The sequence below is a fragment of the Pollicipes pollicipes genome, unplaced genomic scaffold (assembly GCF_011947565.3).
Source record: "Pollicipes pollicipes isolate AB1234 unplaced genomic scaffold, Ppol_2.1 Scaffold_2555;HRSCAF=2994_pilon_pilon_pilon, whole genome shotgun sequence".
In the NCBI taxonomy this organism is placed as follows: Eukaryota; Metazoa; Arthropoda; class Thecostraca; order Pollicipedomorpha; family Pollicipedidae; genus Pollicipes; species Pollicipes pollicipes.
In genome coordinates, this window is record NW_023596136.1 from 26,395,525 (window position 1) to 26,410,467 (window position 14,943).

Genomic DNA, 14,943 nt, shown 5'->3' on the forward strand with positions numbered 1-14,943 from the left:
TGTGTCCGCACGATCTTGTGTTGCCCGCGCGGGCACGTGCGGCGCCCGTTTGAGCGGGGTCATGTGACGCGCTGCGCTACGAAGAGGGTCAGCATCCCCCCCCCCCCCCCCCCCCCGGAGAGATCGCGCCCGACCGGTTTGGCCCGGGCGCGGCACCACAACTTCCCGGCTTGTTCGCGCTCTTGGGTGACCTCGAGTGGCACTGGTCTCCAGCACCAACAGCTGATGCTGCGGCTGAAGCGCAATGACAGCGCCGCTCAAAGTCGGCTGCTGGCCGCCGTCTGGCTCAATAAACATCAGCACGGATATGGATGTTATCACGTAGCATAGGACATGGATGCTATCACGTAGCATAGGATATGTCACCTATGTCAGTATATATTGTCACCGATTTCCAAACGGAGTGTAAAGTAGACGTTTTCCACGTTGCGTACACGGCCGTCATTGGAGTTGTTCATCATGTCGTAAGATCCAGGATGGCGGGGGATTTTATCGGTCCATCAGTGGGACCTAACAGGCCTGTTGTCGCTGGTTGCCTGAACAATAGCATCGGCATCAGCGGCGGAAGGGAAGAGTGAGCGGTTAGCACCACAGAATCGAAAGAGCTCCGCCCACCTCCACTCGAAATTGCAACAAGACGAGGCGTCGTCTTGTCTTCTGCCTGCCACCCGTGCACACCATTTTTTAATCTTCTACACTAGATGCCCCTGAGTATCGCTACAGGACCCGTATGCAGACATACATTATCTGATTAAGCACAACACCAACGCTTGCAGAATGCTCTTTTATGTCGCATCCGGGATCACATGGCGCGCGTGGGACGACCATATTAACATTTCAGTGTATCTGTGGTCCATTACATGTGTTTTGCAGCTGAGGTGACGGCCGGTGGTGACTGATATTTCTGACTGATATGGAGCTAGGGACTGTCGCACCACAGAAGCTTAGCGCGACTGGCGGCAAATCTCGCAGCAAACCTCTGCCTTCTGTCCTGCCCTACCACCTCTCATTCCCCGAGATGATGGCCGATCTGACCACCATTCCTTCTGCGGATTCGCCGTCGCGTACCGTCCCGTCCTTGCTACGTCAGAACGTCATGGCTATACCCCTGACGTCAGAGCATACGTCACAGTAATATTTACCCACAATCGATTTTACAGCGCTGTTATTAGCATAAGTGAAAGAAACGTGTCAATATTTTTCGTTTGATGCCAACGAAGCTTACAAAAAGAAAAACAATGTTACATGGTCTGATACGTACACTGGAAAAATGCATTCACACTAAGTGGTTCGTTAAAAATTCATATCCGAAATACGGAGCCCTTAACGCTCTAGCGCCAAACAGTACGTTGTATCTTTGATATCTTAGGATCTAACTGTCTAAAAATAACAAATAATCAAACGGTACCTGGTAATCCCGGACAAGTTAAAGGGAATGTTCCACCTTTACATACGGTTTTGAACTGAAATAGCTATCTTGAGTACCTTTTGATGCAGCTCACGGTCACGGTCACGGCAGCTCATGGCTCACCTTTTAAAACCCAAAACCCTCTGTTCCCTGAGCTATTCGCCCGCAAAGTGCGAAAAGGTTTATTGGGAGACTACTTCAGTCACCTTGGCCTTGATGTCGTCAAAGAAACGTCGTAGGATTGCTGTTATATGACGGGCTGTTTTCTACTTACGGTCAAAACATCATGCCTGCTGATACATTCACAAGAGCGATGATGCGGCAGGTATGATACAATCCGCGGAAGGCGATAGGCTCTTAGTAAGAATTCCCTGCTGAATGCGGGTCGCGAACGTAAGCGTGAGCACTTTCGGGTTGTGCGGCACTTGCTTCTTTTTCCTTACTTCTAGACCATAGGCCAATGTTATAAAAAGAGAACGCTTCTGTGTGCAAAGAAGTGCATCAACAAAAAAAAGAACGACACTCTCCCGAATGCTTTAAAAAAAGAAAAGGCGTCAGCAAATCTGCCTTTATTCTCCCGCTGGCGCATCTTTCTTTTACTGGCGTATTTCTCACAGACAGCTCGGTTGGCGCCTGGTGTACCGGAGCAAAGAACCTTGCACGGGTTTATCGGCTAGCAAGACATTATAAAATTAGGGAAAAATTAAAGTAATTATATATATATATATATATATATATATATATATATGTATCCTACTAGATATTTAACACACCTTGTACGATAAGTTTAAATCTTGAGCAAAGAAATTGTATCAAAAATACAACCTCGTGAGTTGTGTTTCCATGAACCCACGTTTTTACTTTGTTTAAAGGGAGCTCACGGTGAAATGCGGTGTTGTAACCGAAAACCTGGGCGGAAATTGCGAGAAAATTTGCAATTTGATAGTCCCGCGGGTTGTGCAGGTGTGGGATCACACTTGTTTGACATTAGTGAGTGAATCAGGCGCTTGAAATGGGTGTGATCACTGGAGGTGCGTATATGTGGCTTGTATTGATCTTGATGTAATGGGGAATGTGCGTGCAAGGTTTGTTCTTCTGAGAGAGAACATTGTTTTCGTGTTATTTAAATCTAATGACTCCCAATCAAATGTGATGTATTGATACCTGCCTCTATCTTTAGGTTTGCGTTAGAGCATGACAAGGCAGTGATACCGGCAAACTGAAGGAAACACTAGCCCTCGTGCTGCAGGGTGTTCAGAGGCAATTTGCGACTTCATTATGATCGTGCCAACATTTTGAGCCTGTTGAGGTATTACAGCATGTAATTAATCTATTGCATGCCAATATATTAGCAATCAATTTGGCAGTAGGGGCAGACCTGTGCAGCTCACTAATGCACATGTTTGGTATAAGCTCGTGTGATACGGCTCTGCAAAATTGTCTATCCCTTCGTAATTCTGAAAATATAGTGCTGCATTATTATAGATGCACATACTACTGTTTTAAGAACCTTTGTATGCAGGCTAGCATTGCTTGTGAGTCAACAATGTCCTGGTCACTGTAATTTGTGTGAAAGTTGGAAGGTGGTGCTGGGAAAGGTGGAAAAGTATCGCTATGGTTTGTTAGATGGTACATTCTTATCATGAGCCTTGTATGTGCTGACAGCTTCATCAGTTCCTCGCATTTCGCCCATCTAACCAGGACTACATGCACTTAGCATGTCTCCAGCCTTGTGCAGGGTCAACAGGTTTGCAGTTCTATCGTAATATTCTCTTGTTTTACTATATTTTTTTTCACATGTACCATTATTCTTATACTACATTGTTCTATATATTGTATGCTATATTTTCAGTTCCATTGTAATATTGTCTTGTTTATTTATATGAGCATTATTACCTGTGTGTACAATATTTTTGAGCAAAACAGTCTGATGGCTGCAGCATGTTGCACGGCTGTGGGAGCAAATGACGTGTTTGCATCTTTGTCACCTATGCTTTGTGGGTTCCCAAAACAGGCTGAGGAAGTAATGTCACTTTTTGATTGCGTTCTTTGCTGAAAGTGATTCGTATATTGCACCATGTGTTTCGGCCTTTGGTTCGGTCTGATGTTGAGTTAATAAAAGAGTGCAAACTTGACCCAATTTTTCTGATGGAATCTATCATGAAAGCAGCAGGGATTGTAGTGCAAAAACCATATCATTGCGCATTATGCCATGCCACAGTGCAGCACTGAAGTAGTGCCACAATGAAATTGTTGATCCGTGCCATTACACAATATACCGCATTGGTTGACTTCTCTATGCCAAGCCTACGAGGTAACAGCTTAAGGATTATGAATGACTGGCAACAACTGATTCAACAACGCCAAAGGACCATTACCAGCGAGAATGCTGTTGGACTGTAATGGTTATATCGAGGTTAACTAGTAATTGCATCAATAATCCTAAGCAAGAAAGACACTTTGGTAGCTCAACCTCACCATCGTTACCATAGAAATAGCAATGTTTTGGCAATTAATTTATAGCAATGTTACATACTTATTGATGTTTGCATGCAACTGCATTTCCAGTTACAAGTAATAAAGAAAGTAACTACTGTGCACATCATATCATATCAATGTCAGGACTAGAACACTGCAGGCCAGGATAAGTCGGCCATGCAGTATTGACATCCTAAACAGTCCCTGGCAGGTTTCAGTAAGAGGTTCATGACGCTGTATGACAGTCTTCACGGCATACCGTGCTTTGATATCAATAAACTGCCTTAAAATCTGGCGATCGCTTCGTTGCGTATGTCAAACAGCCCACCAAAGCTTCTCTTACGACCAGCACCGAGATAAAAAACAACTAAGTAATTTGCCAACCTGCCACTGGAGCCGGGTATTTCTCTACGAAAACGCCACGCAACTTGTCCTCTACCTCCTCCCCTTCCCCCCCCCCCCCCCCCACACGCACAGCGCTCGCGTAGCCGCCGATCGCCTCAGAGCAGCAACACTACAGCACCCGCCCTGATTATCCGCATTGACCTGCCCCGCACATTGCTCATGTTGCAGACGATTTGACCGACCAACGATCGCCGTCCCTGTGCACGCCGCCCCGCCCAGCCCTCCGCCGCCGTGGCATGCGCTCTGACCACACTCCTGCTCTGGCTTACGCTGGCTCTGATCCCGCTTATGTCGTATGAAGCAGTCAGCTGTAATCCTAGACGTGGCTCCAGTTAGTGGTAAGCAAACCACACAATCAGCGGCCGCACGCATTTGGTTGCCAATTATTCTCACGGTAAAGCATTAGAGGATTCACAAAGACGTGGTGGTTATTTTTTGTATTTTACAAACGTTAACACGCGCTCGGGTGGGGGTCAAATTGACCCCCCCCCAGAGGTGTTTCCAGAATGGTTTCCGAATGACGCGGCGTAGCCGCGCCAAATTTTGCATAGCTGTAGAAAATTGAATGGCGGATCGTTTTTGACATGAACAATTTGATGAACCTTGTAAGGTTGCTGACCCACGACAGGTCAGTCAGGCCATGGTTTCAGAGAAGGCAATTTCTAGGGAATCGTTTAATCTGATACAACAACAGAGTGTTTGACGAAGTCATACATCTCTGAGATGCTCTCTTAGGCACCCCAAATATTGAATGAGCAGATTACGTTGACCTAAGGTCAGGTATGAAGCTGAGACCAAAGTCAAAACCAAGCTGTTTTTACTCTAAGACTTACAGTATGGGATAGTTTCTGATGCTCATTTCGAATTTATTGATAGCAGGAACCACATCATACATCTTCTATGGACTTCTTAGAGGTCAGAATAGGTCATTGACCTAAAGTGACCTAGATCAACGTTTTCTTTTTAGAAACACACTGCCTAGATTTATCTTTGTCGCTTATTCAAATGCAAAACTCGGAGCAGTCTAGTATCATTTTTGTCACCATGACCTTCAAATGATTAAACAATGTCAATGACCCCGAATGGGCTTGTGACCTTTTGCTTAGAAACAGTTGTCTAGGTTCTGGGGGTACTTTAGAGACCGACCCGTAATTTGACCTTGTGTGCCCCTATATCACCTAGAAGGTCATGACCTAGGAAGCTCAAACTTTGACCTAAGTGAGCCAAGGGGGTTCAAATTGCTCCCCCGACCGAAGAGTATCTAGCCGGTTGCCCGGGCGCATGTTAAAGGCAAATGCTGCGGGCTTTGAGCGCCTATGCAAATATTTGCACACCACCAGATGCCTCCTGCTATAGCTGGTTGGAAGGCTACTGAATGAGACATGACCGATTACCCACTAGCACCGCAACTCGCTATGGACCCTACACCCCACCTCGACTCGCTGTAGACATGTCATCGCCCGACCCGCCCGCCGCCGCCAAGCAGCCAAGGAGCGGGGGAGGGGGGGGGGGGGGGGATTGCTGCTGCGCAGGCGCCGGCGGCAGGCGAGCGTCACTCGGCGTAGACGACCAGACTGAGGTGCTCCAGACTTACACAGCTACGCCATCAGGCCACCACGTCTACACCAGTGTTCACTCACTACTGGGCAGCAAGCGGACCTTCATCGCACGTACGGATCGCACTAAGATTCAGTGCCCAAAAGGTGGCGTCTCTTCAAAGAGACGGGCCGGGCCGCCTCTAACCAGGACACATCCCGATTCACGATGCCAGCTTCTTCACCAACCTCTGACCATGCCTGGCGGGAAGCCGTACACCTCCCAGGTGCTGCTGGGATTGGGGGCGTGGGGTGTGCCGTTCGGCGTGCTCGCAGCTGTAGCTAGGGGGCAGAACTGTGTTCGACTCGAGCTGAATCATGAATCGTCTCACGAACCAGTAGTTTTGGGGTGAGTCGGCTCACTAGGAGAAATGCCGCTGCGAGTCATGAGCTAAATCAAGTTTTTTGTTTATTTCATGAACTAAATCATAAGTCGACCATTTCTAGCCATGTTGTGTCAGAAGGTCATATGGCCCAAGCGAAGATGGTAGCAGGGGGGGGGTGGGGGGGAAACAGCACGCCCCACAAAACTTGAAGACCTTTCGTAGTACCAAAATGAACAGCATACAGCATCAGTTAAACAAGTTGCAAAATCAGGACAGTGTGTTATCGTAATTTCTAAGCAGCAAAAACAATATTGTTGATCCTGGACTTAAGTTTGCCAAACCTCAGCCAGCAACCAGAGGACATTACCCGTAGCAGGCATCCTATTCTTCCTATTTCCTGTGCTAAAATTTGTGAAAAATCGTCTGCTGCCTTTAGAATACAAGGGCTGGTCAGAGTTTTCATTGTTAATTGTCATATCAAGAAACTAATTCATAAATCATCCCTCATTCACTGCTACTTGAACTGCTATGCGCAGGATAAGCCGGCCTCACGCTACGCAACATAAACGACAATAGTGGCGGGGTTGTTTCGTTTCATATTTGGACTGTGTGCCGCGAAATACGATCTCTCCCATACACAAATACTTCCACGAACACGCAACCTAGAAGTGAGAATTCGGTCTTCAGATACCTATCTCGAATGGTCACACCGAAGGTTTGGACGATGACGAGAACGGCCTGCATGGGAAGATACTGCACCGAGACATCTAATTAAAACGCCGAGCTAAGAAATTTAGAATTGACACATATAGCAATAAGATGAATACATTTCTGAGGTTCCCAGCTGGAATCGTTGTGAAGGCAAGTTATCTGCGCTCCGCACTTTCGGTGCGCTCCCCGGCGGGCGGCAGAACGGCGCTGGGATCGACGTCCAGTCCATAACCAGCGGAGTACGGCCTCGACGCCATGCAAGGTCGAGGGATGGCGTGTGTCACGTGCGCCTGGCTCAGCTTGTGCACCTGACGACATCTCGTATATAGTGACCTAACTAGTGATTACGAAGACTGCTGCCGGCCAGGTGGCAGCACTGACCGATGGCGCGGTAGAAGACTGCCGCGTGCGCGCTGGCGCGGAAGTGACGGTGGAGTCTGAAGCGCTGAGGTAGGCGCAGTGTTAGGATAGATGAGTTGAAATGCACGGATACAGAGACGGCTTGCATTCATCATTGTTAATCACCCCTCGCGGAACAGAGCGATAACAGCTTAAGGTTACAGGATGCACGCCGGCCTGCCACCAGAAGGATGAGGGTGGTCGAGCGCCAATACGACGCCAACACAGATCGGAGCCAGGCTACTCCGCACGGTCTGAACACGCTTTGACGGAACTGGGTCCAAGGCCACTTATCAGTCATTCACTGAAGGCCAAGGGTTTTCCGCCCCCTGGCGAATTTTGTGGGATGAGAGAATTGGCGATATCAACACGAAATTCTTACTATGTTTTCAGGCATTTCTGCACAGTCTCTTAAAATAGACATTTGGCGTTGAGTTTAGGTTAGATGTAAATTTGACTTCACCTCCAGGATCGAGCATTGAATAATGAATGTTGCCAAGCATTTCAGGGGGGTCAATTTCTGTAAATCATGTCGGGCCGAAACCAAGGCCCAACAACATACCGCCCCCCCCCCCCCCACACACACATATACATTTCTCACCGGACTTAGCCCACTCCATCTTGATGGAAGACAAGATCAGTCTTAAAATTTTTGTATAGCTCAAAAATCCTTTAATTTAAGCAGCACAATGGTCACGGACGGTTGGATCCACGCAGCAGGCACTGGATGCACGTGCCTCTTCTGAGCGGCAAGGGAATGTGCCCCTTTAAAGGTCACCTCAAAGCGCCGAAGGCACTCTTCTATGGCGGTCGTCAGAAGCGGCACGCATTTTGGTTGTGGGGGGCGGGGGTACATAATAGATACAAAATAGGGTTAGCCATAAAGGTCCTAGGCCATCCCGTGTTCCAGGGCTTTTCACTTAAACCTCACAAACCATTAAGAGTGTTATGCCCCTAGTTGTGTGAATATTATTGCATCATTTATCCACTCAGCTGTCACGATTTGTATTTTGGTGGTGAGAGCACCCACGGCGTTTCTAGTGTTCGTCGGTGCCTCGCTTTATACGAGAAGCATACATATCTATAGTGTTCGTAGGTGCCTCGCTTTATACGAGAAGCAAACATCTCTATGGGAAGGCAATCCTCCGGCTACATTTACGGATCCAGCTGCCGAGTTTGAGTGCCAAGCCATCGAGCCAAATCACACACCCTGCTCCAATTGTCTTTTTGTCATTGAATTGTCGATTGTTGCGGTCAGGTCGCCGACCTTTGGTCTCAATTTGGCACCGTACCATATTTGTTAACACAACTCTTTGCCATGGCATCAGAAGTGACATTTACTAATACTGATATGGAATTTAGGCTAAAAGCAAAGCGTTTTCATTAGATGTCTAAAAATGCGCTAAAACAACGATGAGGATGAGTTTACTGTAGCTGCGGTGTAGAAAATGCGTGTGCTGTTAGCGGGATCTTCACATGCCTCGTTATTATTACACGCGCTCGGGTCGGGGATCAAATTGATCCCTCCCCATCCGAGGGTTTTCCAAAATAATCTATGGCCGGTGTAGCTGTTCTAACGTTGGTGGGTGCACAGCTATATGCGGCAATTATACGTTTCCATGGGGAGGCAAATATCCGGCTGCATTAACGACGAAGCGTCGGTGCCGCTACGGCACGCCGAACTTTGCATGGTAGAGATAGCTGAACGGGTCATTATGCATTGAAAGTTGCATTACATGGTCAGGTCGCTGACCTATGGCAGTTCGAAGTCAGGCCATGGCTATCAGCAAAGACAATTCTTGCACAATCGTTCACGCCGATGCGACCAGGGAGTGCCGTCCGTATCGTTTAACACTATCAAAAGTGGCAACATCGGGCTGCGTGGGAAAAGAGGTGGTCTGGACGTAAAGCCTGCATGACGTCATGTACACCATATCTGATGACGTCATTGGCACGGAAGCCTCTCAGTTAGCCAGCTGACTGCTACACAGCCCATTAATTTGAATGGTATGTTTTGGTGGCGTGCGGCTCGCGCTTCCCGGTTGAACTCTGAATGAATAGTCCACGGTTTTGTCATGCAAACACAATTCTGGAAGGGAGATTGAATCTCGGAATAGTTTAACCTCATCATAATTTTATATTCTTCCGTGGGGTACACACAATTAGGGGTTAGACGTCATGCGGCGTTTGTAGCGCATCGCGTATCGCGGTTGCTTAGCGTTTCATACCCGTGGGTTGCAATCAGTTGCCATGACTACGCCTTGTACGAGAGACCTCCTGTGCAGTTTGTTTTGGACGATCGTTAGCATTTAAAATGCTCGGCCTGTGAATATGGTATTATGCATATGTGTACAAGCCGTGAAGTACAACACACTTGGCTGTAGCATAATAAGGCCAATATCATAAGGTTTCACTGTACTTACCTTACTGTACTCATATCACTGTGATAAGAAGAGTGGGAGCTATTACAAATCAATATTGCAAATGTTCATATAATCATACCTATAGACAGAGCACATTATGCAAGTTGAGCTGTTCAACCCTGCCACCAGGCACAAAAGGCACAGACAAGCCTAAGGCTGTCTAACAACAAGCCAGCTTTGAACAAGCCTGCTCATGGAATACAATACACCACAAACGCCGCATGGCATATAACCCCGTGTTATATCAGCATACATGCAAAAATCGTACATTCTGATGAGGCTAAGTTGTTCTAAGACTCATCGTTAATTCCAGAAATGTGTGCGAATAGCGAAATGACAGATAATTTCTTCTCGGCCCAACCGGGAACCGCCAGCCGCACGCCACCAAAACATGCTCACTATTCAAACTAATGGGTTGTGTAACAGTCAGCTGGCTAATTGAGAGGCTTCTGTGCTACTTATGTCATCAAATATGGTATAATTGACGCCATGCAGACTTCGCCTCCAAACCTCCTCTATTCTCACGCAAGCTCGATGTTGCCACTTTTCGAACCGGACGATTCTACCTCGTTAGATAGCCTTGGATGCGGTAGCGTAAGGTACGAGGGAGCATCTCACCTTCATTGCTTTTCAAACCTTGTTAGATCAGACGCATGCGATTTGAGCAGTAATACGAGTTTTCTCGCATTACTGCTGAAATGCGCACCAACATGCGCACCAGAAAAGTTGCGCAAGGTGCTCGTCGTGACGACCATGGTCGCAACTGCAAGGAAGGCGCGTAATGCTGTTACAAGGTGTTGACAGCGTAATTTGGACTCGAAGCTCATTAAAGTTGATATCTTCGTTATGTCTTGACGGTGCTGCAGTGGCACTATCTGGTGCCATTATTTATGTAACTTATCCTGAGATTTCACCGCATCGTGTTTTAGAGATATGGTCCTAGGTCCCTTTAGACACTACTTTTAAACAAGGCCATACATCTCTGATAAATTTTCAGACAACAAATCAATTGAGGTTCGGATTACAAATAATTCCATTGAGTATTGGTCAGTATGGAGGTCGGAACGAGAAGAAAACCAAACTGCTTTTTCCTTAAGGAACGTGGCTTAAGAGGTAGTTTTTTCTACTTCCGAATTTCTTGATCACATGGACGCCAACAAACATCTTACCCAGGCTTTTTGCAGGTCAGAGAAAGTCACTGACCTAAAATGACTCATACCAATCGTTTTCTTCACCCGGTGCGACATGCATGGGACACCAGTGGAATTTTGCTGAGAACGGGTATCTGGGGGTTAAAGCGGTTGCATAGGGAAGTCTGGAGGTACTTCAGATACCGATCTGGAGACTGACCTTATTTGATCCAATGATCAACAGGCATTTTGACCTAGTGCATTTCAAAATTTGACACAAGCGAGTTGATACACAGGCCTTTTTACCTTGCGAATTAAGTGTTTCTGTTTCTCTCGCCTTTCATCTCAGGAGTCAAACTGACCCGTCGTCTTCTGAGCGCGTCTCAATCAAACTGCCACTCAGTGCACGTTCAATTGATGTTTTACGTCTGAGACGTGCGTAAACGTTCTTGAAACGGACGTATGTCATATTTTGTAAGACATTTTATGTTGGCTAGCTCTCCCAAAGCATTACAAAGTAGTGAAAGGTCATCCTGCAAAATTATTTTGCAACCAAACTTACTTCATATCATATGCACATATGCGCAAGCATACGCATTTCGATAGGCAATATGCCTATGATTGCGCGTTATTAAACGATGGGAAATAAGTCACAGGTGATGTATTTGGGAAAGAGTTAGTGATGCGTCAGCTAGAAGGCTTTGTTTTTCTACGAACTCAATGGCTGCAACGTGCAAAATGCTCGCAAAAAAACTATGTTGAAGCAAAGACATGCCATTCGACATTGTCGAAGCCCGATTTTGGTAGAGCTCTGAGATCGGCTGCAGCTATCCAAACCTTATTCATGATGTGGCAAAACGCGTGGTGGAGGGTGCGCCTTGCAAAACGTGGTGGGGGGTGCGCCTATATATATATATATATATATATATATATATATATATATATATATATATATATCAGGGCCAAGATAAAACAGGGTGAAAATTATAACAGCTGAGTGGATAAACAGCGCAATAAGCTTCACATACCTAGCGCCATAAGGCACGCAATGGTTTGTGAGGTTGAAGTCAAAAGGTCTAGAATATGGGGATGACCTAAACCCTTCGTGGCTAACTCTGCCCCTGTCCCCCGCCAAAATGTGTGCCGCCTCCCATGATCGCCATAGAAGAGCGCCATCGGCACCCTAAGGTTGCCTCTAAAGGGGCGTCTTCACGTGCCGATCAAAAGAGACGCGTGCGTTCAGTGCCTGTCCCCTGGAGCCCACCCCGCATGACTTCTATAGTGCTAAAATTAAAGGGTCTATAAATTGTACAAAGATTAAAGATCTATATTGCGTTTAATAAAAGTACAGTGGGCTACAGCCAGTGAGAAAAATGTGTGTGTGGGGGGAGGGGGGGGGGGGGGGGGGCGGCGGTTGCCAGGCCTTCGGTTCGGCCCCCAATAATTTACAAAGATTGACACCCCTGCATCGCAAACATGCCAACGAGATGTTTGGGCAGACAGAATCCTGCGTGAAACAAGATAGAAAACTGTCCCATTTGTGCCAGTCTTTGTTCATTTTAATTACCTCAGATAACAGTATTTAACATCAGATTTTGTAATTTTCTGGGATATCGCAAGCTATTTTTACATCATAGAACACATCGTGGTGTGCTCAATAGTCCATTTCAGCGATTTCCGCCCCGACAAAAATATCTGCGATGAATGGGAAGTTGTGCCTCACTTATGCCTCAACAAGACCTCGTCAAAATATTCCATTATTCCATGGTTTGCTGACTGCTCAGCAAGTTGTTTAAAATAGACAGATTCCTTCCCCAAATAGACTAGGAGGCTTTATCATCTGATGCAGGATAATACTTAAAGGGAATGTTCCAAATTTGAAGATATTGAAATAAGCATCAGACTTGATGAAAAAAACTTACCTGTAACTACTGGTAAGCTTTCAAGATTCAAAAACAACCCTAAATAACAACATCTCAAGGTTTTTTACACGCGCTCGGGTGGGCTCGGGTGGGCTCGCTCAAATTGCCTCCCCCCCCCGAGGGTTTTTCCAGAATGGTTTCGGAATGGCGCGGCTGCGCCGCGCCAAATTTTGCAAAGCTGTAGACAATGGAACAGCATATCGTTTGGTATAAAAAATGAGATGTACCTGGTAAGGTCGCTGACCTATAGCAGACCAAAATCAGGCCATGGTTTCAGCGAAGTCAATTTCTACGGAATCGCTCGATGTGATGCAACAACGGAGTGTTAGACGAAGCCATACATCTCTGAGATGCTTTCCTAGGCAACACCAATATTGAATGAGCAAATTACGTTGACCTAACGCCAGGTAAAAAGATCAGACCAAGGGTCAAAACCAACCTGTTTTTACTCTAGGGCTTGTAGTATGGGATAGTTTCTGGTGCTCGTTTCGAATTTATTGATAGCAGGAACTACAACATACATCTCCCATGAACTTCTTAGAGGTCGGAATAGGTCATTGACCTAAAATGACCCAGATCAACATTTTGTTTGTAGAAACATACTGCCTAGCGCAATCCTTGTCGCTTATTCGACTACAAAACTCAGAGTAGTATTCTATGAATTTGGTCACCATGGCCTTTAAAAGGTCAAACAAGGTCACTGGCCTTAACTGAGCATGATAACTTTTGCTTGGAAACAGTTATCTAGGTTCTGGGGGCACTTTTGACACCAACTTGGAAGTTGGCTTTATTTGACCTTATTTGAACCGGAGGTCATGACCTAGGAACGTCAAACTCTGATCTAAGTGAGTTCACCTACAGGTCAACACACCCTGGGAATTTGGTGTTTTTAGCTCTCTTAGTTCCCGAGATCTCAGGGGGTCAAATTGCCCCCCCCCCCCCTCGAGTAAAGGGTATCTATTCGGCCACCCGGGCGCGTGTTAAAACTGCGCCCCATTACGTCATCATCTGAAGGCGTCATGGAATGGTTTTGTGGCGATAGCAATACCTGGCAGTATCTGGCAGCCAGACGTAAATAATACCTCGAAATCCACGAAAGCTGACGCCAGCCGGCCATTTGTAGCTGGAAATGAAAAGGCAATTTTGCACGCAAAAATTTATAAATATGTAACATTGTTGTGAATTGATTGTCAAAGCATGTTATTGCTATAGTAGGTGAATGTGGTAAGGTTGGGCTACCAAGAATGGTTTTTGCTTAGGATTATATGCAAATCACTTTAAGTAAAGAACACGACCAGTAAGGGACATCGCTTGGTCAGCCTGTTTTGGGAATCCACAAAATAAAGGTGGCAAAGATGCAAGCATGTCTTCCACTTCTACAGCCATGCAACATGCTGCAGCCATCAGGCTACTTCACTAAAAAATAACAAGAAAGTATTACATGCAGTGATATGACACTGTAAACCTGCCAACCTTGCACAAGGCTGGAGACATGACAAGTACATGTAGTTTTGGTTAGATGGTTCGAATGCAAGGAAGTGATGAAGCTACTGGTACACACAAGGCTCATGATAAGATAATATCAAGGGCTATCCAAGAAACCAACAGCAATACTTTTCCACCTTTCTCAGCACCCAGCATCTCACAAGTTGCAGTGACTATGCCATTGGTGACTCACAAGCAATGCCTGTCTGCACACAAAATTCAGAATTCTGAAGGGAAAGACAATTTTGCAAAGCTGTGTCATGTGAGGTTATACCAAACACGTGCATTAATGAGCTGCGCAAACCAGCCCCTACTGTCAAAGTGAATTGCTAATACAATGGCATGCAATTGATTAATTACACGCTGTACGCTTCAATAGGTTCAAAATGTTAGCAAGATCATATTAAAGTAGCAAATTGCCCTTGTACACCCCTGTGACATAGGTGCCAGTGTTTCTTTCAGTTTACGAACATCACTACCTTGCTCTGTTCAAACACAAACATAAAGATAAAGGCAGGTATCGACATATTACATTTTATTGGGAGTCAGTAGACTTGGAAAATACGAAAACAATGCACTACCTCAAAAGTGCAAACCTCTTACGCACACTCCCCGTCACATCGAGATCAGTACAAGCCACTGGCACGTAGCACCAGTGATC